General features: G+C 39.6%; 1 non-coding gene across 1 annotated transcript; it reads right to left on the bottom strand.

The window, feature by feature from the left end:
• Positions 1 to 137, bottom strand: LOC124091832 (U4 spliceosomal RNA). Its single transcript, XR_006851442.1, has one exon. It is a non-coding gene; the product is annotated as a U4 spliceosomal RNA (small nuclear RNA).
• Between the last annotated feature and the right edge of the window lie 22,721 nt (positions 138 to 22,858).

Here is a 22,858-nt window from a genome sequence, read left to right as displayed (position 1 = left end):
ATTCCCACTAAGTGAATTTTTTTAACATTTGAATTTTTAATCACTAGCAACTCATTCAGGTATGAAAAGTTTTCAATTAGCAATAATTGCGCCTCGGATAAACCTCATTGGCTACGATACTGCCACTGTGCAAAGCTATCATTCAGGTATGAAATATGGTATAGTTTAAGCTCTATTTCTAGATGTCCATCTAGAATCTATTTATTCATGTTTTACACAATACCTTTATTTGTTTATTGATTTGTTTATTAAATTATTTATTCATTCTAATTTGATGACAGAATCAGTTCATCTCATATTACACATATAGAGCACCAGACCATTTTTAATACATTTTTTATTGGATCATTGTAGTTGTTCATAGATGGGATTTGTTGTCACACATTTGTACATATTTGTACATGCAGGCTGGGGATACAGCTCAGTTGGTAGAGTGCTTGCCTTGCATGCACAAGACCCTGGGTTCAGTCTCCAGCACCAAAAACAAAAACTGTATATGCATAAAATATGACATTGTAATTTGATCAAATTCATTCCTTAGCACCCCCACCCTTTTATTTTATGTTGAGATCAGATCTGGCTAGATTGCTGAGGCTGGCCTCAAACATTTAATGCTCCTGATTTAGCCTCCTGAGTTGCTGGGATTACCGAAAGGAACCACCACACCCAGTTTCCCCTACCTTTGAAAATATAGAAACAGACTGGGGGTGTAGTTCAGTGGTGTAGAGTGCTCACCTATTATGTACAATGTCCTGAATTCAATCTTCAGCATTGCAAGAAATAAGCAATCGAATGTATGAGAATCAGAGGGGAAAAAGAAAACCATAGGAAAGTTAAAGAAATGAAGTGATGGGATTAGAATGTGTTTTTGAGACTTTGATTTTTATTTGGCTTTTATTTTCTTTGATTTGTTTTTGGTGTCAGGGATTGAACCCAAGGCCTTGAGCATGGAACTACACCCTAGTCCCTGGGTCTTTTTTTGTTTTTGTTTTGTTTGTTGTTGATACCAGGGGTTGAACTCAGGGGCACTCCACAACTGAGCCACATCCCCAGACCTATTTTGTATTTTACTTAGAGACGGGTCTAACTAAGTTGCTTAGCACCTCACTTTTGCTGAAGCTGGCTTTGAACTCAAGATCCTCCTATCTCAGGCTTCTGAGCCACTGGGATTATAGGTTTGTGCAATTACGCCTGGCTGTTATTTTTTTATTTTTTGAGACAGTGCCTTGCAGAAGTTGCCAAAGCTCTCTTTGAACTTGTGATCAATCTGTCTCAGCCTCCCAAATTGCTGGAATTACAGACACCACGCCTAAATTTGATTCCTAACTATTTGAAGTTAACTTCTTTTTTTCTTTCCCCCACTTTTTTTTCCTTGTGGTTTTGTTTCTATTGTTGCTATTTTGTGGTACCAGGGATGGAATCCAAGGCCTCACATGTCAGGTAATCAAGCAAGTGCCCTACCACTGAGTGCTAATCCTAAATTAACTTTTTGTTTACTCTATTTACTTATTTGAGATGGGATCTGGCTAAATTGCCATGCTGATCCCAAACTCCTGGGCTCAAGAGCTCCTCCCACCTCAGTCTCTTCAATGCTGGGATCACAAGTGTGTACCACTGCCACCGCCAACATGCCCAGTTATGTAAGTAAGTCACTTTCAACTTTGCAAAGAAGATTATGGTACTATAATTGTCATACATAAAATTTGACTCTGCCTATTTTAATGGTGGAAATAGGATTAAAAATGGTATGGAAGGAGGATTTGCTCAATGATTTGTATCTTAGAAACTGGGTTTGGAAAGGGAGTTTGAAAGTAGAAGTGAGATTCCTTTGAGAGTGTGTGTGGGAGGGAGTGTGAACTCTCTAGTTTCTATTATAGATATAAGCAGTGGCTATTTGCAGTTTTGTTTTTTTTTTTTCCTTGTGGTGCTGGGAATCTAAAAAAATTTTTTAAAAGTGTGAGTAAGAATGCAGCAGCTCAGTGGTAAAGCACCCCTGGGTTCAAACCCCAGGACCAGGAGAAAAAAATAATGTTTTTGCCCTAAGGTTTCCTGATCAGACAAAAGCAGGAAAACAGGAGGCCCAAGTGTAGCAGCTGTAGACTAGACCTAGCTCCTTAATTAACCAAGTCAACTGCCTGCTGCATACTTGAGTTTAGAGCTTAAGCCAGTGCACTTCTGTGATTTTTGTTCAGTGAGAAGACAGGAAGCTGCAGGGTGGGGAAAGAGGGTAGAGAAACAACAAAACTGACAATAAATAGAGATCAAATTAGTGAAGAAAGAGGGGGGAAAGAGGACCAATCAGCTTCTATCTTTAATAGAGATGAGGCACTTCATCCCCTTCACCCTGCAGCTCCCCTGGGCAAAGTAAGACAGTTGCTGAGTTCAGTCCTAGACACCCCCAACCCTCTATGACATCCTTTCCCTGAGCCACTCAGAAACTTCATATCTCAAGGGTGGAAGGATTTGAAGACTTTTAATGCCATACTGAGCTACTCATTTCTTATTTGTGCTCAGACCATCCACACCAGCCCTCCTGAGGGTGAATGACCTATCTTTTATGTCTCTGGATTACTAAGGACACTGGGATACATACATTAATTAATATGGCTGAATGGTCATCTACTGCAACACTCACTGGCATGTTCACTAGGTTCTTAAATTTGTTTAACTTCTTTCATGGGAAAGAGTCAGCATATAAATAGCTTAATTTTATGAATCTGGTTTTACCTAGGGTTTTGTTTTGTTTTGTTTTTCTTGTATAAATGAAGCAAATAATGAGTTTCCAAATTTACTTGTTTTTGGTTTACCTATGTATCTGTACACTTGGCAAATAAATGTAAATTATTATTCCTGTCAGTTTAAACCCCTGATTAAAACTTATTGTTTTCTTCATCTCACTGAAGTCTCCCCTGACATTTATTCTCTATGTAAAAGAGTAACCAACACAATTCCAAAGAAAATTTGAGAACAAGTGTAGTCAAAGTCTACCATGAGAAGCTTTATGAACTCCCAACCAGTACCGAGAACTATTTGAGTGTTTGTTTGTCTTTCCAGTACTGGGGATTGAACCCAGGAACTCTGTAAGACTGAGCTGCATACCCAGTCTTTTTATTTTTTAAAACAAGTTCTCCCTCAATTGCCCAGGCTAGCCTCAAACTTGCAATCCTGCCTGAGCCTTCAAAGCAGCTGGGAATATAGACCTGCACCACTACTCCTGGTTAATGACAAGTATTAATGTAACTGTACCAACATAACCATCTATGGTGATGCAAATGACTAAAACTTTTTGTCTTTCTGAAAAGTCAAGGGACTTCTACTTTTAGTGCTATCTGAAATATTTAAGTGGGATCTTCACAATTCGAAGAAAACTGAGACTGTAGATTTCTAAATAATCCCCATAGCTAAAAAAAATGGTAGCTGTGTCTGGACCCATGATTCATTTCCCTATTACCAGACCGGCGACCCGCGTTTTCCGCAGGCGTGAGCAGCCAAGCGCAGCCGAGCGCCGGGCACAGCCGTGGCAACCCGCCTTGCTCAGCAGTGCCTTCTCCGGGGACTGCTTTACCTTCTCCCTCTGCGCTCTGTGGACAATTATAGCTCTGTTTCAAGTACACACTAAAAAATTAACAGTCTCCTGAGCAATCAGGGAAATTATTAAGGCCACATTGCCCGGGGACTGAGTCTGGAGTGCAAGGACCCGGATTTCTTTTGCCTTTGCTGTATGCACCGGGATGTTCCTTGATTAAGGATTTCTTCTCTCATACAAACTTAAGGGTATAAATGATTGTAAGAGTCTTTCAAAAATGCAAAACAAATTCTCTGACTTTCCTGTGGTCTTTTAATAACTGAGAAGTCTGGGCCTGGGGGTGCAGCTCAGTGGTAGAGCACTTGCCCAGTACAGATGAGACTCCAGGTTTTTTTTTTTTTTTTTTGGAAGGAGGAGGCTGAGGACAGGAGGTTCACAAGTTCAAAGCTAGCTTGAGCAATTTAGTGAGGTCCTAAGCAATTTAGACCCAGTGTTAAAAAAAAAAGGCATTAAGAGGGTGGCTTCTTTGGGAATATGGAAAGAAGTCATTATCCAAGATCACTTTCTAAATCCTGGAGAAGCTTTCAGCTCTGTATTATTTGCCAGAGGAACAGTGAGAGGGAAGTCTGACCAGCTCAGAGATGAAAAGGATGGCTTTCTCCTTACCCTGTAGGGACGTTTAAAAATAGCAGGGGAATTACAAAGAGGCATCTCAAGCCTGCAGGAGAAAGAGGCCATACAGAAATGCAGTGTGTGGTTTAAACTTACATAGCAAGAACAGGACAGTGGTTCCTTCATTCCAGCAAGTGCCATCCAGCTCCTTTCCTAATACAGAATTCACATTTGGAGAGGGTAAGAAGACAGGGTCAGCAAGAAAGGAGAAGGAGAAGGAGGTGGAGGAAGAGGAGGAGGAGGAGGAGGGGGAGGGGAGGGGGAGGAGGAGGAGGAGGGGGAGGGGAGGGGGAGGAGGAGGAGGGGGAGGGGAGGGGGAGGGGGAGGAGCCAGAGAAGAGTTCTAATTTCTCTTTAGTATTTTCAAAAAGTACACCTACTGATGAAGATTCAAAGTAGACCCTCATCTTAAGGTGGCTCCCTTCTCATAGAGAAGTGTTTTACTTTGCTGACTGATGTAGCATTGGCAAACCTGAAAGTAGAAAGTGGAGGTCCCCAATCCACCCATCCATAGCCCCACTAACTAGAGACATCTATTGTTAATATTTCACTAATGTAGAAATATTAGTGAAAATCACTTTCCAGTATTTTTATACTATAGAGTATAAAATAAAAGGAAAAGAAAAATTAAAGGGGAGAGAAAGGATGAAAAACATTTAATCTGGCCTGGTAGTGCATTCCTGTAATCCCATCGACTCAAAGGGCTAAGACGGGAGGATAGAAAATTCAAGGCCAGGCTCAGCAATTTATTGAGGCCCTAAATAAAAAAAAATAAAAAATAAAAAAGTAAGGCTGGGGTTGTGACTCAGTGGTAGAGCCCTCGCCTAGCATGTGTAAGGCCCTGGGTTCGATCCCCAGCAGCACATAAAAATAAATTAATAAATTAAATAAAGGTATTGTGTCCAACTACAACTAAAAAATAAATATTAAAATAAAAATTAAAAATAAATATTTTTTAAAAAATAGGGCTGGGGATGTGGCTCAAGCGGTAGCACGCTCACCTGGTATGCATGCGGCCCAGGTTTGATCCTCACTCTCTCTTAAAAAAAAAAAATCCTAAGAAAAAGACACTTGCATGAAGGCAAATTTAAAAAAATAAATAAAATAATAAAATAAAAGAGGAACTGGGAATGCAGCTCAGTCGTAAATTGCCCCTGGGTTAAATCTCCAGTACCTCCCTTTCCAAAAAAGAAAGAAAGTTAACTTTTTTTTTTTTTAAGAAAGAGTGAGAGAGAATTCTTTTAATATTTTTTTTTTTAGTTCTCGGCAGACACAACATCTTTGTTTGTATGTGGTGCTGAGGATCGAACCCGGGCCGAGCGCGCTACCGCTTGAGCCACATCCCCAGCCCCAAAAGTTAACATTTACACCACTGTAGCACTTAAGAGTTGAAAGCTTGGTGCTATCTATATAGGAAGGCCAAGAACATTCATTTATCAGAGGAGCCATCTGAAGCAATCTAGTAGGTGAAGACTAAGGAGTTATATCTATTTGCTTTTAAGATGTGATTTGTAATTCCTAAGTCCTATGATTGATAATTGCATTTCTAACCTATAAACTTTTGCTTCTCTGATAAACTGGAGTTCATGGTTGCCCTTGAACCTTATATTATCACATTTCCTAAGACCTGGGGCATTTATAAGGAATAGAGGCTGTAGTAAAGACTCTTTTTTTTTTTTTTTTTTGCGGGGAGTTACTAAAGATTGAACCCAAGACTTCACACATTCTAGATAAGCACTCTACACTGAGCTACATCTCAGCCCTTTTTAAAATTAAAAACAAATGAACAAACAAACAAAAAACACTGGTGGGTGTGCACCAACAATGCACTGTAGCTTTATTTCAACACTAAGATGAGAGCTGGGTGCAGTGGCACACACCTATAATCCCAGTAGTTTGGGAGGCTAAGATAGAAGGATCCCAAGTTCAAAGCCAGCCTCAGCACAAGCAAGGCACTAAGCAACTCAGTGAGACCCTGTCTCTAAATAAAATATAAAATAGGGCTGGGGATGTGGCTTAGTGGTCAAATGCCTCTGAGTTCAATCCCTGGTACCCACCACCACCACCACCCCCCCCAAAAAAAAAAAAACACCTAAGATTAGGGTAATGTGGCTTGGTGGTAGATCACTTGCCTAATATTTGCAAGGCCCTGGCTTCAATCCCCAGTACTGGAAAACAAACAAACAAAAACCTTCAAACTAAATTTAGATTTAAATAAAATGTTTTAAATTATAAACTAAATTTAGACTAAATATTTCAAATTTCATCTTAAAAGTTTCCTATACAGCATTATGCCCCATGCAAAATATGTTCCTGTATATTGGATTGTCAAATATGAGCTTCTTATATCAGTATGGCCTTTTTGCCTAAGCACATATTTTTTATTACTTACACTAACAATTGTCATTATTATAAATCATTAATTTAGGAGTAGATCAATTATTTCCCCCATGTTAACCCTTTATTTCCTTAATGGAGGAGAGTAGACAGATAATCGGAATGATGAACGGGGAAAGTAATTTGCTTTGGAGCCAAGCATTGATTTGTGAGTTGCGAATTGCCACCTTGATCAGGTTTCTTCATTTCTCAAAGTCTCAGTTTCTTCATCTGTGAAATGCTTATAACATGTATCTCATTTAATATGTAAGGGCTAAATGATGTATAATACAGTAATTTACAGTAACTGAAAATTCTGGACTTAATGACTCCATTACGGTTTCTGTACATTCATCTTGTCTCTTATACTGAAGCTCAAGTTCCTTAAAAGTAGTGATATTCTTTTTTTTATCCTCTGGGAACTAGCACGGTAATCAAGAGGGAGGAAGCTCCAATTGGCAGTATTACTGCATTATCATCATTCTCCAAGTTAACAATGAGGTTGAATTTTAATGAATGGTACTCACAAGCTGATATTAACTCACTACACTCACACAGTTGCAAAGCATGCCACACATTGAGTAATGTTTCAGTTTAAACAAACTAACAAACAAACCATTAAAAGCCTTAGCTATTTAATGAGGTTCTTACAAATCTGTTCTTCCTGGACTGTAATAGCTTAACACTGATGAAGATAAAGTTGAAAAGTGACCAAGAAAGACAAACTGTGAATGAACTTTGGGGCAGGGGGCGAAGGGTCAAATGTCAAATGCAGAGGATTAGATCATGTATGATCAGCATGATTTTAAAAAGAGCCATTAGGAAGGAGTAATTAGCAAGGCTGTTAATTAAGGTGCAGTTTGTAGTTCTGTCATAGAGAATAATAATTTGTTAGCCTGAGTAAGGTCTTGTTTTTTGATTAGTACTTTCACTGTTCAGACATGAGAGAGGCCTTGATATTAAAGAAATGTTAAACAAGATGCGTGGCCCAGGCCTGTAATCCAAGCGACTTGGGAGGTTAAGGCTGGAATATCATAAATTCAAAGTCAGCATCAGCAACTTAGTGAGGCCTTAAGCAACTTAGACCCTGTCTCAAAGTAAAAAATAAAAAGGGTTGGAGATTAGCTCAGTGATTAAGTGTCCCTGAGTTCGATGGATGGATGGAAGGAAGGAAGGAAGGAAGAAAGGAAGGAAGAAAGGAGACTATAGAGGTTTGCCTAGTATGCAAGAGATCCTGTGTTTGATTCCCCCAGCAATACACACACAAAAGCTGGAGATTAGCCTCAGCAATTTAGTGAGCCCCCAGCAACTTAGTGAAAATCTGTCTCAATAAAAATAAAAAGGACAGTGGATGTAGCTAGGGGTAGAATGCTCCTGATTCAATCTTCAGTACCCCACCCCCCAAATCTTATTGGAACTTAGCCACACCCATTCATGTATTATCTCTCACTACTAAGGAACCAGGAGAAGTGAGTAATTGCAACAGACACCATACAGCCAGAAAAATCTAAGACATTTATAATCTGATCTTTATAGAAAAAAAATTGCAAATCCCTTATACTGATGGCATTAGAGGTTTAAACCAAGCTCAACAAGTAAATGAGAGTAAAATATATTATGATGATGATGATGATGATGATGATGATGATGATACTGGGGATTGAACCCAGGGGTACTTTACATCTGGGCTACATCCTTAGCCCTTTTTATTTTTATTTTTTTATTTTGAGACAAGGTCTTAATAAATTGCTTAGGGCCTTGCTAACTTGCTGAGGCTGGCTTCAAACTTACAATTCTCCTGCCTTAGCTTCCTGAGTTACTGAGATTATAATCATACAACAGTGACTGAAAAAAAAGTCTTTTATATTTACCTAGATATTTATCTTCTCTATTTTATTCCTTCCAAAAGATTTGAGGTTTCACTTGATGTTATTTCTCTTCTGCCCAAAGAACATCCTAAAGCATTTCTTTCTTTCTTTTCCTTCCTTCCTTTATGTATTTTTGTGGTATTGAGAATTTAAAAATCAGGTACATGCTGGGCAAATGTTCTACCACTGAGCTTTGCCCACCACCCCCCGTCCCCCTGCCCCCAGCCCTTGTAGCATTTCCCATACAAAAATGTATCTATTTTGCCTTCTTTTTGTTTTCTCTCTATTTTTTTCAAGGTTTTGAGGTATGGTTGTCATATGATTAAATTGTACCTATTTGCTAAGTTTTCACATATGTACACCCATGTAACTACCATCACAGTCAAGATGATGAACATATTCATCTTCCCCAAAAGGCTTTTCATATCTCTTTGTGATCTCCTCTCTCTCCTGCCTAGCCCCCTTCCCCATCCTCTAGCAATGATTAATATACTTCTGTCATCACAGATCAGTTTGCATTTTCTAGAATTTTATATGTGTAAAGAATCATACAATTTGTATTCTGTTTGATTTTGTATGTCCTCTTCAATCAACACAGTTATTCTGAAAGTATTCATGTCATCAAGTCAGTAGTTCATTCCTCTTTATTGCTAAGCAGCTTTCTAGTACATGAATAAATCATAATTTACTTATCCATTCACCTGTTGATGGATATCTGCATTGTTCCCATTTTTGGGTGATTACAATAAAGCTGCTATGAAAATTTGAACTTAATTTTAATAATTTAAAATTCTACCATTAAGCTACACCCCAAGTCCTTTTTATTGTTTATTTTGGGAAAAGATTTTGCCTAGTTGCTGAGGCTGGCCTTGAACTTGCTATCCTCCTACCTCAGCCTCCTGAGCTGCTGAGATTATACAGTCACTTCAATCATTGCTTCCCTGTATATAATGTGCTGTTTTTAAAAATTTCTTGAGTCAATTAGTTAATTTTGGCACAGAGAGGCAGCTTACTCTCTATTTAGCTCTTCATTTAACAAATTTTTTTTTGTACAGATACTGTTTTAAGTACTGAGGATAGAATAATGAATAAAACACAAAATAATAATAGTTTGAGAATATGAAGAACATTAAAATCTGCATACTAATTTATGTAATCATCTTAACCTAAATAAGTACTATTATCCCCATTTTAGAAATGAAGAAGTTGGTATTTAAAGAGGTTAAGTAATATCTCTAAGGTCGCATAGTTACTAAATATCAGAACTGGGCTTTGAACCCAGTTAATCTGGCTATAGAATGTGTACTTTTCCCCCTTGTGGTACTAGGGAGCAGACCCAAGAGGGCTCTACTACTGAGCTATATCCCCAGCCCTTTTTTTTTTTTTAATATTTATTCTTTAGCTTTAGGTGGACACAATATCTTTATTTTACATTTATGTGGTGCTGAGGATTGAACCCAGTGCCTCATGCATGCTAGGCGAGCACTCTACCACTGAGCCACAACCCTAGTCCCATATTCCCAGCCCTTTTTAATTTTTATTTTGAGATAGAGTTTCACTAAATTTCCAAGGATGACCTTGAACCCTTGGTCCTCCTGCCTTAGCCTCCTACACAACTAGGTCTAAAGGCATGTGCCCCCATGCCCAACTGCATTTTTTTTTTTTGCTGGGGGTGTATGGGGCCTACCTATGTTGCCCAAGCTGCCTTTTAACTTTGGGGCTCAAGTGATCCTCCTGCCTCAGCTTCCCAAGTAGCTAGGATTATAGGTATGTGCCATCATGCCCACTTCTAGAATATGTACTTTTAATCCCTATTGCTTTATCTAATGGAGGGAAAAAAATGGAAGTCTAAGGATGGGCAGGATTGATTTTTAGCTACATTAGCAATGGACAAATCCCTCAGTCATTCTATTTTTCCTCAACTATAAAACCAGTTGTTTTCACTAGTTTTATTATTCTATTATTTATTAGTCTATTATTCTAGAGAGCAAAGGTTGGTATAGTTACGTGGAATTAATTTTTTTTTAGAGAGAGAGAGGGAGAAAGAGAGAGAGAATTTTTTAATATTTATTTTTTAGTTATCGGCAGACACAACATCTTTGTTTGTATGTGGTGCTGAGGATTGAACCTGGGCCGTATGCATGCCAGGCGAGCGCGCTACCGCTTGAGCCACATCCCAAGCCCTACGTGGAATTAATTAAATCAAATATGGAGATAATTAAGTGCTATACAAAAAAGGACTGTGGTAGTTATTTTGCAGTGGATACACAAGTGGTATATATATATATATATATATATATATATATATATATATATATATATATATATATATATATATGAATTAATGGAAAACACTGTCAATAGTCTTTTTTTTGGGACCAGGGATAGAACCAGAGGTGCTTAACCACTAAGCTACATCCCCCACCCTTTTTAATATTCTATTTAGAGACAGGGTCTCACTGAGTTGCTTATGGCCTTACTAAATTGCTAAGATTGGCCTAGAATTTGTGACCTTCCTGCCTCTGAGCCACTGGAATTACAGGAGTGCGCCACTGCTGTCAATAATCTTTATGTACATGATGGCATTCAGCTTCTTTGGTCTATTTGAATGAGTCTGTCCTAAAAAAAAGAAAAGAAAAAAAAATGTGTCACCAGCTGGCCAGGCTGGTGGGATGAGCTGGGTTCAAAGGAGCTGACTGCAACATTAAACTGAGAAAACTGTGAAGAAATCATGCAAAACACGAACATGAGTTTCAAGGGTGGGACTGCTCAGTGACCTCAAGGGTCAGCTCCATGCTAAACAGCGCTAGAAGGAGCAAGAGAGAGAACGTACCCAGAACCCCCCTATTTATTGTGGAAAAGACATTTGATAGAATATTCCACCCAAATAAGGCAAGGGGTAGAGTTTCGAAGGGTGGAGTCTTGCTTGGTGATTTCTTGTGGTCAGCAGATTGATTGACATCTTGGCAAGTCACACACGTCTCAGGTGTTGTGTGGGATCACAGGCAGAGTGAGAGGAAAGGCACACTTGCATCACACAGCCCAATCAATGCGCAATGCCAGACCAGTCCCCTCATATGCTCAAGTGTGGATAGCTCACACACACAGCCCATGAATGGCTCGCAACAAAAAGGAAGACAAAACTGTAATCTCAGAGACTCAGGAGGCTGAGGCAGGAGGATCAGAACTTTGAGGCCAGCCTGGGAAACTAAAGCAGACTCTGTCTCAAAAAAAAAAAAAAAATTGTAAAAACAGGGCTGGGTAAAAACAGTGCAGTGGCAGAGTACTCGCCTGACATTGGCAAGGCCCTGTGTTTAATCTCCAGAATCACACGAAAGGAAGAGAAAGAAGATGAAGATCTAAGAATTTACCTCAGTGGTTGCCCAGTTATTGAGACCTGGTTTTCCCTTCTCGTTGATGATTGTGTGAAATACAGAATGATTGGGTGTTTTTTTAAAACTAAGTCTGCAAAGTTCCTTTGGCAACAGGAATGGCTTGCCAATAGACATACTGGAAACAGATGGTACTAGGAAAACAAAGATGACACAGCAACAATTCAAAAGATACTGTACTAAAAATGAAAAAAGGATAAAGGACATTTAATCTTAGAAAGTACAACAATATGACAGGATTTCAGAATCAAGGTTAACTGTCCAGTTGCCTTTTTCTTTAGTAGTAGGGATTTAACCCAGGGGTGCTTAACCACTGAGCTACATTCCCAACCGTTTTTATTTTTTATTTTGAGACAAGGTCTCCCTAAACTTCTTAAGGCCTTGCTAAATTGCTGAGGCTGACCTGGAACTTGCAATCCTCTTGCTGGAGCCTCCCAAGCCACTGGGGTTACAGGTATGTGCCATCATGCCCGACTTATTTATTGCCTTTGATTTTTAAAACACTCCCAGTTAAATTTTTTTTTTTTTCTTTAACTGGGTATGGTGGGGCACACCTGCCTAAGGAGTGTTATAAGGAGGCTGAGGCAGGAGGGTTTTAAATTCAAGGCCAGCTTCAGCACCTTAGGTAAGACCCTATCTCAAAAGAAAAAAGGGGCAGGTATGTAGCTCAGTGGTAAAGCGTCCCTGGGTTCAAGCCTCAGTACCCATCCATCCTCCACAAAAGAAAGATCTTGAAAGTGAAACTGAGCGGAAAATCAATAAGAGAAAAGCAGGAATGTGAAACATAGAACTCAAAGCAAATGGTCATTATGCCAATCATTTTGTGGGGAGGATTTAACACAGGGAGGCTTAACCACTGAGACACATCCCCATTCCTTTTCATTATTTGTTTTGAGACAGACTCTCACTAAGTTGCTTAGGGCCTTGCTAAATTGCTGAGGCTGACTTCAAATTCCCAATCCTCCTGTGTCAGCCTCCGGATCCACTGGGATTATAGGTGTGCTCCATAACCACCATACCCAGCTATGCCATTATTCTTAATAAAGAAACTTCATTTTGCCAGGTGTGGTAGTGTACACCTGTAATCTTAGTGGTTTGGGAGGTTAAGGCAGGAGGATCCCAAGTCCAAAGCCAGCCTCAGCAATTTAGTGAGGCCCTAAGCAACTTAGAGGGACCCTGTCTCAAAATTTAAAAATGTTCTGCAGATGTTTTTCAGTAGTTAAGTCCCCCAGGGTTCAATCCCTGGCACCAAAAAAGAAAGAAAGAAAGACGGAAACTTCATTTCTTCATTTTATATCAACACTCGGTTAATGAGGAATCTCAAATAACAAAAAAATGAAATAACAAGAGTTATTAGGGCTAAGTATGTAGCTAGCTCTGTGGTATAGCATGTGTATGTGTGAGGCCCTGGTTCACACCCCAGCACCAAAAAAGAAAAAATAAATAAAAGTTATTGAATGCTTACCCTAGTGTTTGGCTCTGTGTTAAGTACTTTACGTTGTTTCATTTAATCCTCAACACATGCTAAAGGGGTAGATATTTATTTACTATTATCCTCACTTTATAAATATGAAAACCGAGGCTTAGAGAGGCTAAATCACTTGTTAAACATCCTGTGGCTAGTTGTGCTATAGCCAACAGGAGGGATTCCAGTTGAAGACATTCCAGCTTCAGAGCTGTCTCATTCTTTAAGCAGTATACAATATACATCATGGTTTAAAACAAATGAAAAAGAAACAAATAATTCCCTGCAAATTATTATTCTAACCTGGTGCAAAAAAGCAAAATAAACAAAGAAACAAAAACCATGCTCTGTACCTGAGATACTCTTCTTAAATTTCATAGTAATCGTATGGGGCAGGTATTATTGTCTTCCTTTTGTAAAGACACCAAATACTTGGCAACACTTTCAGTAAGGTGTGGTGCATGCAGGACTTGGACCCAGGCCAGTTGGTCAACAGTGTTCCAGTGTTCTTCACAAGCTTCTCAGGGGGTTTCCATGAATACCCCAGACAGACATATGTTGCTCTCTGTTCCTGTCTGTGGAGAACAATTTCTTCCTAGGGCAGTCACCCAAAGCACTCACCTCTATGGCCTCCTTCTCTGGCTGACTCCCACTGTTCCTCCCCAGCTCTCCTCTTTTGAGCTTTCCTTGCTGCTCTCTTCCAAGAAACCGTAGGCTTACTTGATCCAATTTGCTCATACTCTCCTGCTGTCTTCTGTTTCCTTTTGGGGGGGATGGGAAAGGGGCTTGGAATAGAACCTAGTGGTGCTTAAACACTGAGGCACATCCCCAGCCTTTTTTACTTTTTATTTTGAGACAAGGTCTCACTAAGTTGCTTAGGGCCTCACTAAGTTGCTGAGAGTGGCCTTGAGCATACACCACTGCAACCAGCCTCTGTTTCCTCCTAATATTCCCTTCTCTATCTCTCCAGGGCTCTGCCACATCACGTACATCATCCAGAAGGGACTAAGTTTGTCCCCCACTGCCTAGCTAGTTCTTGGCACACAGCACATGCCCAATAAATGTTTTGTTTTGTTTTGTTTTTCCCCCTTTTCCTGATGCTGGGGATGGAACACCCAGGGCCTCACACTCTACCACTGAGCTAACCCAGTTCCTCAACAAATGTTAGTAGATATAAAGACTGACCTCTGAAGTCCTGTACATTTACCAATGAACAAACAGACTCCATTTTGCCCTGAGACTCCATGTCATGTGAGAAATGCTTTCCCGATGGGAACACCGCACCTGTGTACCTATCAACAATTGCTTAGCATAGCATATTGGCAAAATTTTTCTTTCCATTATTATACACTGTATTGGGCAATGTACCCTAACTGCATAGAATGTTAATGTTTGTCTAGGCGTTAGTAACCATTCTTCAAATTGTACTCAAATAGGGTTGTTTTGACCCACTTCCTCTTCTGCTTATGATTTCAGATATCATGATTTTTGTTTATGGTTATCATAACATTAGACATTTATGATTAATGTACTGATAGGCTTTACTTACGATATAAAAGGTATGCTCTAACCCCTGGAGGGGGTCGAGTAGTGTGACTTGCAGTTTGCCCTTGTCCCTCCAGCTGCTATTCCATGTGCTAGTGAATAAAGATGGTTCTGTCTCCTGCTTTAAGATTGACTCAGTGATTTATTGCAATCTCTCCATAACCTTTTAATTTTACTTCTTGTACTTTAGAAATCTTGTTAAGGAAGTCAGTTCCTGAGCCAACATGTTTGAGTGTTGGTTCTCCATCTTCTAGTGGGTGCAGGTTTCCTGATCTAATTCCAAGGTCTTTGATCTACTTTGTATTGAGTTTTGTGCATGGTGAGAGATGGGGGTTAAATTTCATTCTACTACATATAAACTTCCAATTTTCCCAGAGCCGTTTGTTAAAAAGGCTATCTTTTGCTGGGTACAATGGTAACTGCCTGTAATCCCAGTGGCTTGGGAGACTAAGGCAGGAGAATTCCAAGTTCAAAGCCAGCCTCGGCAATTTAGTGAGGCCCAAGCAATTTAGTGAGGACCCTGTCTCAAAATTTAAAAATGATCTGCAGATGTTTCTCAGTAGTTAAGTCCCCCAGGGTTCAACCCTGGTACCAAAACAAACAAACAAAAAGGCTATCTTTCTCCTATATGGTGGGTTTTGTTTTTGTTTTTGTATGGGGATTGAATCCTGGAGCATTCAACCACTGAGCCACATCCCCAGCCCTATTTTGTATTTTATTCAGAGACAGTGTCTCACTGAGTTGCTTAGTGCCTCACCATTAGTGAAGCTAGCCTTGAACTCTGGATCCTCCTGGGATTACAGATAACAATTGTTATCAGATAACAATGTTTGTGAGTTTGTCTGCTATTTTGTTCCATTGGTCTTCGTGCCTGTTTTGGTGCCAGTACCATGCTGTTTATGTTACTATAGCTCTATAGTATAACTTGAGGACCAGTAGTGTGATGTCTGCTTTGCTTTTCTTGCTAAGGACTGCTTTGGCTATTCTGGCCTCTTATTTTTCCAAATGAATTTCAAAACTGCTTTTTCTAGTTTTATGAAGAAGGTTGTTGAAATTTTGGTGGGGATTGCACTGAATCTGTATAGTATTTTTGGTAGTATGGCCATTTTGACAATATTAATTCTGCCTATCCAAGAATATGAGGGGTTTTTCCATCTTCTAAGGTTTTCTTCAATTTCTTTCTTTAGTGATCTATAGTTTTCATTGTAGAGTTGCTTCACCCTTTTTTGTTAGATTGATTCCCAAGTTTTTTGGTTTGTTTGTTTTTGAGGATATTGTGAATTTGGTCATTGGAGATTAAAAAAAAAAATGATTGATTTATGGATGTTGATCTTGTGTCCTGATACTTTGCAGAATTCATTTATGAGCTCTAGAAGTCTTCTGGTAGAGTGTTTTGGGTCTTCTAAATATAGGATCATTTCATCAGTAGAGATAATTTGCACTTTTTGTGTGTGTGTGTGTGTGTGTGTGTGTGGTGCTGAGAATTGAACCCAGGGCCTAGTACATGGAAGGCAAGCACTCTACCAACTGAGCTATATCCCCAGCTCTAATTTGTACTTTTTTTTTTTCCCTATTTGTATTCCTTTAATTTCCTTCTCTTGCCTGATTGTAGCACCTATTTTTAAATGTTTATAATTAACAAGATATTTATGAGTTTATTTTCTCTACTGACTCAAGTTAATGTTACAAGGCATAAAAACAAGGCAGGCATTCTCCAAATAGCCTTAGACACACTGCCTTCTTTAATAAAGTGCCTCCATGTCTTTGCATGTCATTGCGTATTCGAATTATGAGGTAGGTTCTAAGCATAAATGATGAGCAGACCCATTTCACAGATGCACACAGAGGAATCCAGAACTGGTGGCTGTCACAAGATCTATAAGTGGGAGAGGGTGGATTGAATTGTTGATTATCTGACTCTTATGCCATTGCTATTTTCATTACAGCAGGCTACCTACAGCTGTTGGGAAGGGTGAGGACTAGCTCTCCAGGCAGATTTTCCGGGTTCAAATTATTTGTGAGGCTCTAAAAGACTCACAAGATTGCCAATAGGTATTAAGTGAAAAAAGCAATGTGGTACATTGCATTTTACCATTTTATGCCAAAAAAAAAAAAAAGAAAGGAAAAAGAAAAACTTTAAAAAAGAGTGTCTGTTTTTGCTTTTTGTGCATAAACTGCTGCATATAACTTCTCCATCTATAAAATGTGGGTAGTAGAATTACATTAAATACTATAAACATTAGGACAGCGTCTGCCATCAGAAGTGCCATTTTATTTGGCTTCTCAGTCCAAATAATTCCTTGGCTTAATCATATTCTAAAATACCCTTTAAAAATAATTTTCAATTGGCACAAGCAAGATTAAAACGTGGCAAGCCACAGCAAAATTTAAATTACTTAAAACTGCTTTAAATTACGCTCAATAGCAAAATGGTGAGCCAATATTGAAAGATGTTTGGCAAATCACAATTATATAACTCAAAGAATCATTACTGTTCACCCTTTTATCATGAAAATAACTAAAAATTTTTTTTCTCTTAAAACACATACTGATGTTTAGTTAAAATTTAAGTTTGACACTCTAAATGATACGAGGAAGTTTAAAGAAAATATCAAGCAAAATAATGACTTTACAGTATAACCCCCAAACACATTCGTGAGTCTCAACAATGTTACTGTTACTGTTTTAACCTTTAAATTAGTAAAAAACATACTGTATCGCTGTAAAATTGTTCCGGTTATAATAAAGACAGAGGGTTTGGGGACTGAAAAAAAGTACAATATTTGCTTCAGTCTTTTAGAGGCCAGGCCCTTATGGGAAGTCTACGGCCTCCTCCAGGGCCCTTTCTTCCGCAGTTTTGGGACGGAGTCAAGTGACCTCAAGGTGGGGGCGTGTCAAGGGGCGGTCTTCCTCTTTGGCGATCTGAGCCGGCAGAACCAATCGCCCTCGGTGGAACCCGCCAGGCTCACAGGTGTTTGCGCGCGACTAGGCTGGCTGCGCCTCCCCGGTAGCTGGCGCCCAGAAGGACCGCCAGCCCCGCTGCGTCCCCGGAGCCACAGGGCGCTGTCCTACGGACCCGCCTTCCGATCCTGCTCAATCCCCCCAGGTCTCGATCGAGGGCAGCAGTGTGAGCTCGCCCCTAAGAACAAATGCAAGATAATTTGACCTCGTTGGGTCAATGTTAGGCTCTAAGGCATAATATGAATCGAGATCTTCCTTTCCCCAGGGAAAGTCCTGGCCATAACGTCCAACAATAAGAACCCCCAGGGGTGGTGCGCAATAGGTTACTTATACATAATCAAGGACTCTTGTAATTTTATTGTTCTTTAGGGGACATTTAAAAAAAATTATAAGGTATTTATAAAGTCTATACTTTTGTATGTAGTTAAGGGGCTTGGGAAAATTTACCTACATTTTGAGAATTTTGGCGTCATTTTAAAAATTTTTCCTTTCTCAATCTGTACGTAATAATGAAAATCTGACTTCCTTATCTATGTTTAAGGAACACTTTTGGAAGGTTTTGTTAATTATATTTAGAATGTTGGGTTATTTCTTCTTCTTCTTCTTTTTTTTTTTTTTTTTTTTTGGTGTTTATGTGGTGTTGCGGGTTGAACCCAAGGCCTTGTGCATGTGAGGCAAGCACTCCACCAACTGAGTTATATCCTTAACCCTGTTGGGTTATTTTCACCATCCAAAGTAGTAAGGTTGAGGTAGTAGGAAAAACTTTGGGTTGCATTTGAATCCAGAGCTTTAGTTCTTTTATTTTTCTTTGTTTTTGCAGTACTGGGGATTGACCCAGGGCCTCACACATGCTAGGCATGTTAAGGCATGCCAGGCAAATATTCCAGTAGACAAGCTACATCCCCAGATCAGGAGCTGTAGTTTGTATAAACTGTGAAAACTGTTGGCAGTCATCTCTTAAAGAATTCCAACATGCCCCTGTAATCCCAGCTACTAGGGAGGCTGAGGCAGGAGGATCAAAATGCCTCAGCAATTTAGCCAGGCCCTAAGCAACTAAGTTAGACTCGGTTTCAAAATAAAAAATAAAAAGGGCTGGGGGATGTAGCTCAGTGGTAAATTGCCCCGGGTTAAATCCCCAGTTACCCCTTCCCACAAAAAATATTACAAAAAGCACTGAATATACATATCAGTTTAAACTATAGTAGATCCATATTTTCAAACAGAATAATTCAGGTGAAAGCCCACATCTGCAGTTATTATAATTTTAGGATTATATAATAGTACATTTGCAATGAATTGTGCATAGTTCAGAGATCACTTTTCCCACTTTTTTCTAAATTGAAATTATCATCTTTTCTCTTTTTCCAATATCTTTTGACTTCTCATTTCTTTCTTAGATGTTAGTGGTTTTTCTGGGTCCTGTGTCCAACTGTCAAATATTCAACTTCCAGTATTTCTTTAATCTTGGCTTCCTTCCCTCATGTTACTAAATAACCATTTCTTTACATTTTCAAAAATTTACCATTCCTATGCCAGGCACAGTGGTGCATGCCTATAATCCCAGCAGCTTGGGAGGCTGAGACAGGAGGATTATAAGTGGAAAGCCAGTCTCAGCAACTTGGTCAGGCCCCAAGCTACTCAATGAGACCCTGTCTCAAAAATCAAAAATAAAAAGTACTCAGGCTGGGTCATGGCTCAGTGGTAGAGTGCTTGCCTAGCATGCATGAGGCACTGGGTTCAATCCTCAGCACCACATAAATGTAAAATAAAGATATTGTGTCCACCTAAAAAAGTATTGAGGATGTGGCTCAATTGTTAAGTGTCCCTGGGTTCAATTCTTGGTTCAGTAAATAAATAAATAAAATAAAATAAATTTCACCATTCCTGCTAAAATATGTGCCTTAGTATTATCTCTAACAACATATAAACCAAAACCATGTGAGGTATACATTGTAAAGTAGTAATGAAAAATAATAAATCTAGTGTAGTACCCTAATCTTAATCTGAAATAACAGTATAGTTAACATTAGTGTGATCTATTAATATGTGACTGTGAAAGTCTAATGCCAAGGAGAAAAATCATTAATGAATATTTCTTTTTCTAATGAGTTTATTTCTTTTGGTACTAGGGATTAACCCCAGGGGTGTTTCACTACTGAGCCACATCTCCAAACACTTTTTATTTTTGATTTAAGGACAGAGTCTCACTAAATTGCGTAGGGCCTCACTAAGTTGCTGAGGCTGGCTTTAAACTTGCAATCCTCCTGTCTCAGCCTCTGGAGCCACTAGGATTACAGGTGTGGCCCACCATCATCAGTATTAATGAATGTTTTTAATAAATAAGAAAGCAAGGTATTTGCATTGCTCTATTGTATGTGATTGATTTTCATTAGCACTTCTTACCTTGTTGGTTACAAACAGGGATAGGATATCAAGATAATTTTTTTTTTTCACATGTATATCACTGGCTAACAGTGCTAGGAAAATTTGATGAGACAAAAGAATTTGTGAAAGGAGATGCTAGTAATAAAAACATTATAGAAAAGGCTTTTGTGGACAGAGATTTCATTATTTATATTTCTAGGAAAATTTTGGTTGGTCTAGATTCTTTGATTAAAATTATCAAAGCTGAAAATGAGACAACTAGAAAACTCTTAATGAGGGAATAATCTTTTTTTTTTAGAAAGTTATATCTATAAGGAGTAGTAAAACAAGATTTAGGAAAGCTAATCCAGAAGACTTTTTTTCCACTTAAAAATAAAAGTGTTGGATTGTGACAAGTAACTAAAAAGCTAGAACTTTTTTTTAAAAAGTCTATGTATTTTTTTTTTTTTTAGTTGTCAAAGGGCCTTTATTTTATTTATTTATTTATATGTGGTGCTAAGAATTGAACCAGGGCCTCACACATGCCAGGCAAACACTCCACCAACTGAGCTATAACCCCAGTCCTTAGAACTATGTTTTACAATGAAGTAAAAGACAAACAATTGTTATCTAAGTTTGCCTTTAATTGCTTCCCAGTTGTTTTATTTATTTGTTTGTTTGTTTATTTATTTATTTTTGTGGTACTAGGGACTGAACCCAAGGCCTGTGCATGTTAGGCAAGCTGTCTACCAAAGAGCTACAACCAGTCCCCCTCCCCCACTTTTTCTTCATTTGAGATGGTCTTGCTAAATTCTCCAAGCTGGGCTTGAATTTGCCATCTTCCAGTCTCAGCCTCCTGAGTAGCTGGATTGTGCATACTCCACAGTGCTTCATTTAGAACTAGATGTGTAGTAATTTTTCAAATACTCATTAATAGGTTGGTTTAAGAAGCTGAGGAGTGACTTTTAACTTGAGAGATGTAAATATCTAGTAGTTAATAAACGTTTTTTAGACTGGCATATTGGCATATCCTTGTAATCCCAGTGACTTGGAAGGGAGGCTTGAGAAGGAATATGGCAAATTGGAGGCCAGCCTCAACAATTTAGAGAGATATCATCTTGAAAAATAAAGTACTTACCGGTGTTGGAGCTCATCAGTAAAATGCCTCTGGGTTTAATTCCCAGTACAAAGAAAAAAAAAATTTTTTTTTTGTTTTAGCTCAGCGGTAGAATGCTTGCCTAGCATATGTGAGGGAGGCCCTGGGTTCAATCCTCAGCACCACCCTCAAAACAAATAGACAAATGCTTTTTTCAATCCCCAGCATCAGAAAACAAAACAGCAGCAAAAAGTGTTTCTTTTCTTAAAGAAATATTTCCTAGGGCTTGCCATTCGCAAATGCCAAAGCTGAACAGCTGATGCCCACGTTTAGTCCCAGCTACTAGAGAAGCTGTGAAACAAGGATCGCTTGAGCCCAGGAGTTGGCGGCCTGCTTGGGCAGGTCTTAAACAGAAAAACAATGACCAAAATAACACATATGTGGTCGTGCACACACATACACACACACACATTCCCAAGGGCCAAATCTCATCCAATCTCACACTATATTTAATGCTAAAATGCAGATACAATCAATAGGATAGAAAAGTAGAAAATAAAGGCATTAATAGGCTAGGTCAGTTTTGAAAAGCAGTGGTTTCACAGCAAGTGTTAAGAACAGAATACTGGGTGGATAAATTTGCTGATGCTGTAGATCTTAGTCTGTACGTGAGATCATGTGGAAATTTCAATTTAAAAGATTCTTTAAAGTTTCTCATGTTTGCAATCAAATGACTGTACACTTTAAAAAATGTACCACGGGAGTAGACAGACACACACACGCACACTCTCTCTCTTTTAGGATCTTCTTATTGCAACAAGACTAGATTTACAAGTAAAGCTAACTGTAGGATTAAAAGTCTATGCTAAACTGAAATAGTGGACATCAGGAGTGCCCCAGGAGGTGAAGTACATTCCAGGCTTCGATAAAAACAGCTGGTTCTGAATGGAACAAACCAAGAAGCCAGTTAGGGAGCAGACTGGTTGCGTTCAGGGCCACCGAGCTGAAAGCCCTCCAGGATTCCTGAGCCGTGAATGCAGCCCCCAACCCTGGCCCTCTGCCCCAAGTCCCTCGGGTCCAGGGACCTCGTACTCGTCTCCAGGGAGCAGGAGCACGGAAGGCGGGGGCGGAGGAGGAGCCAGTCCCGGACCCCGGAGCGACCCGCGGGGGAAGCGGCTCTAGGGGCTTGTCCCAGGCGAGCTAGAAGGCGAGGCTGAGTACGCTGGGTGGATTGCAAGGTGAAGGGATAGCCCAATCTCCATATGACCTTTGAGGTTAAGCCAGGAATGGTACAGGGAAGATTCTGGACATCCCCTCCTGACAGCCTCCTCTCTGCCCCACCCGCCGGCTGAAGCGGAGAGTAATTCATACAAAAGGGGGACTTGCCTCTGCCTAAGGGAATCCCAGGGACCGTCGTTAAACTCCCATTAACCTAGATGAGAGACGGATCGCCTCGTCCCCGCCCCCAGCCTCTGGCTCTCAGCATCAGCGGGATCTAGAGGAGCATGCGCGGGGAGCTGTGTGCGGTGAGTGGGCTGAGTGCACCTCGCCCACAGTCCCCGAGAAGTGGTGGGGGGAGGGGATGGCAATTGAA

The sequence above is a fragment of the Marmota monax genome, unplaced genomic scaffold (assembly GCF_021218885.2).
Source record: "Marmota monax isolate L192 unplaced genomic scaffold, Marmota_monax_Labrador192_F-V1.1 WCK01_AAM20220418_F8-fsc00091, whole genome shotgun sequence".
Taxonomy (NCBI): Eukaryota; Metazoa; Chordata; class Mammalia; order Rodentia; family Sciuridae; genus Marmota; species Marmota monax.
Note: the sequence above shows the minus strand (reverse complement) of the source record. Positions and strands in the feature narration are given on the sequence as shown.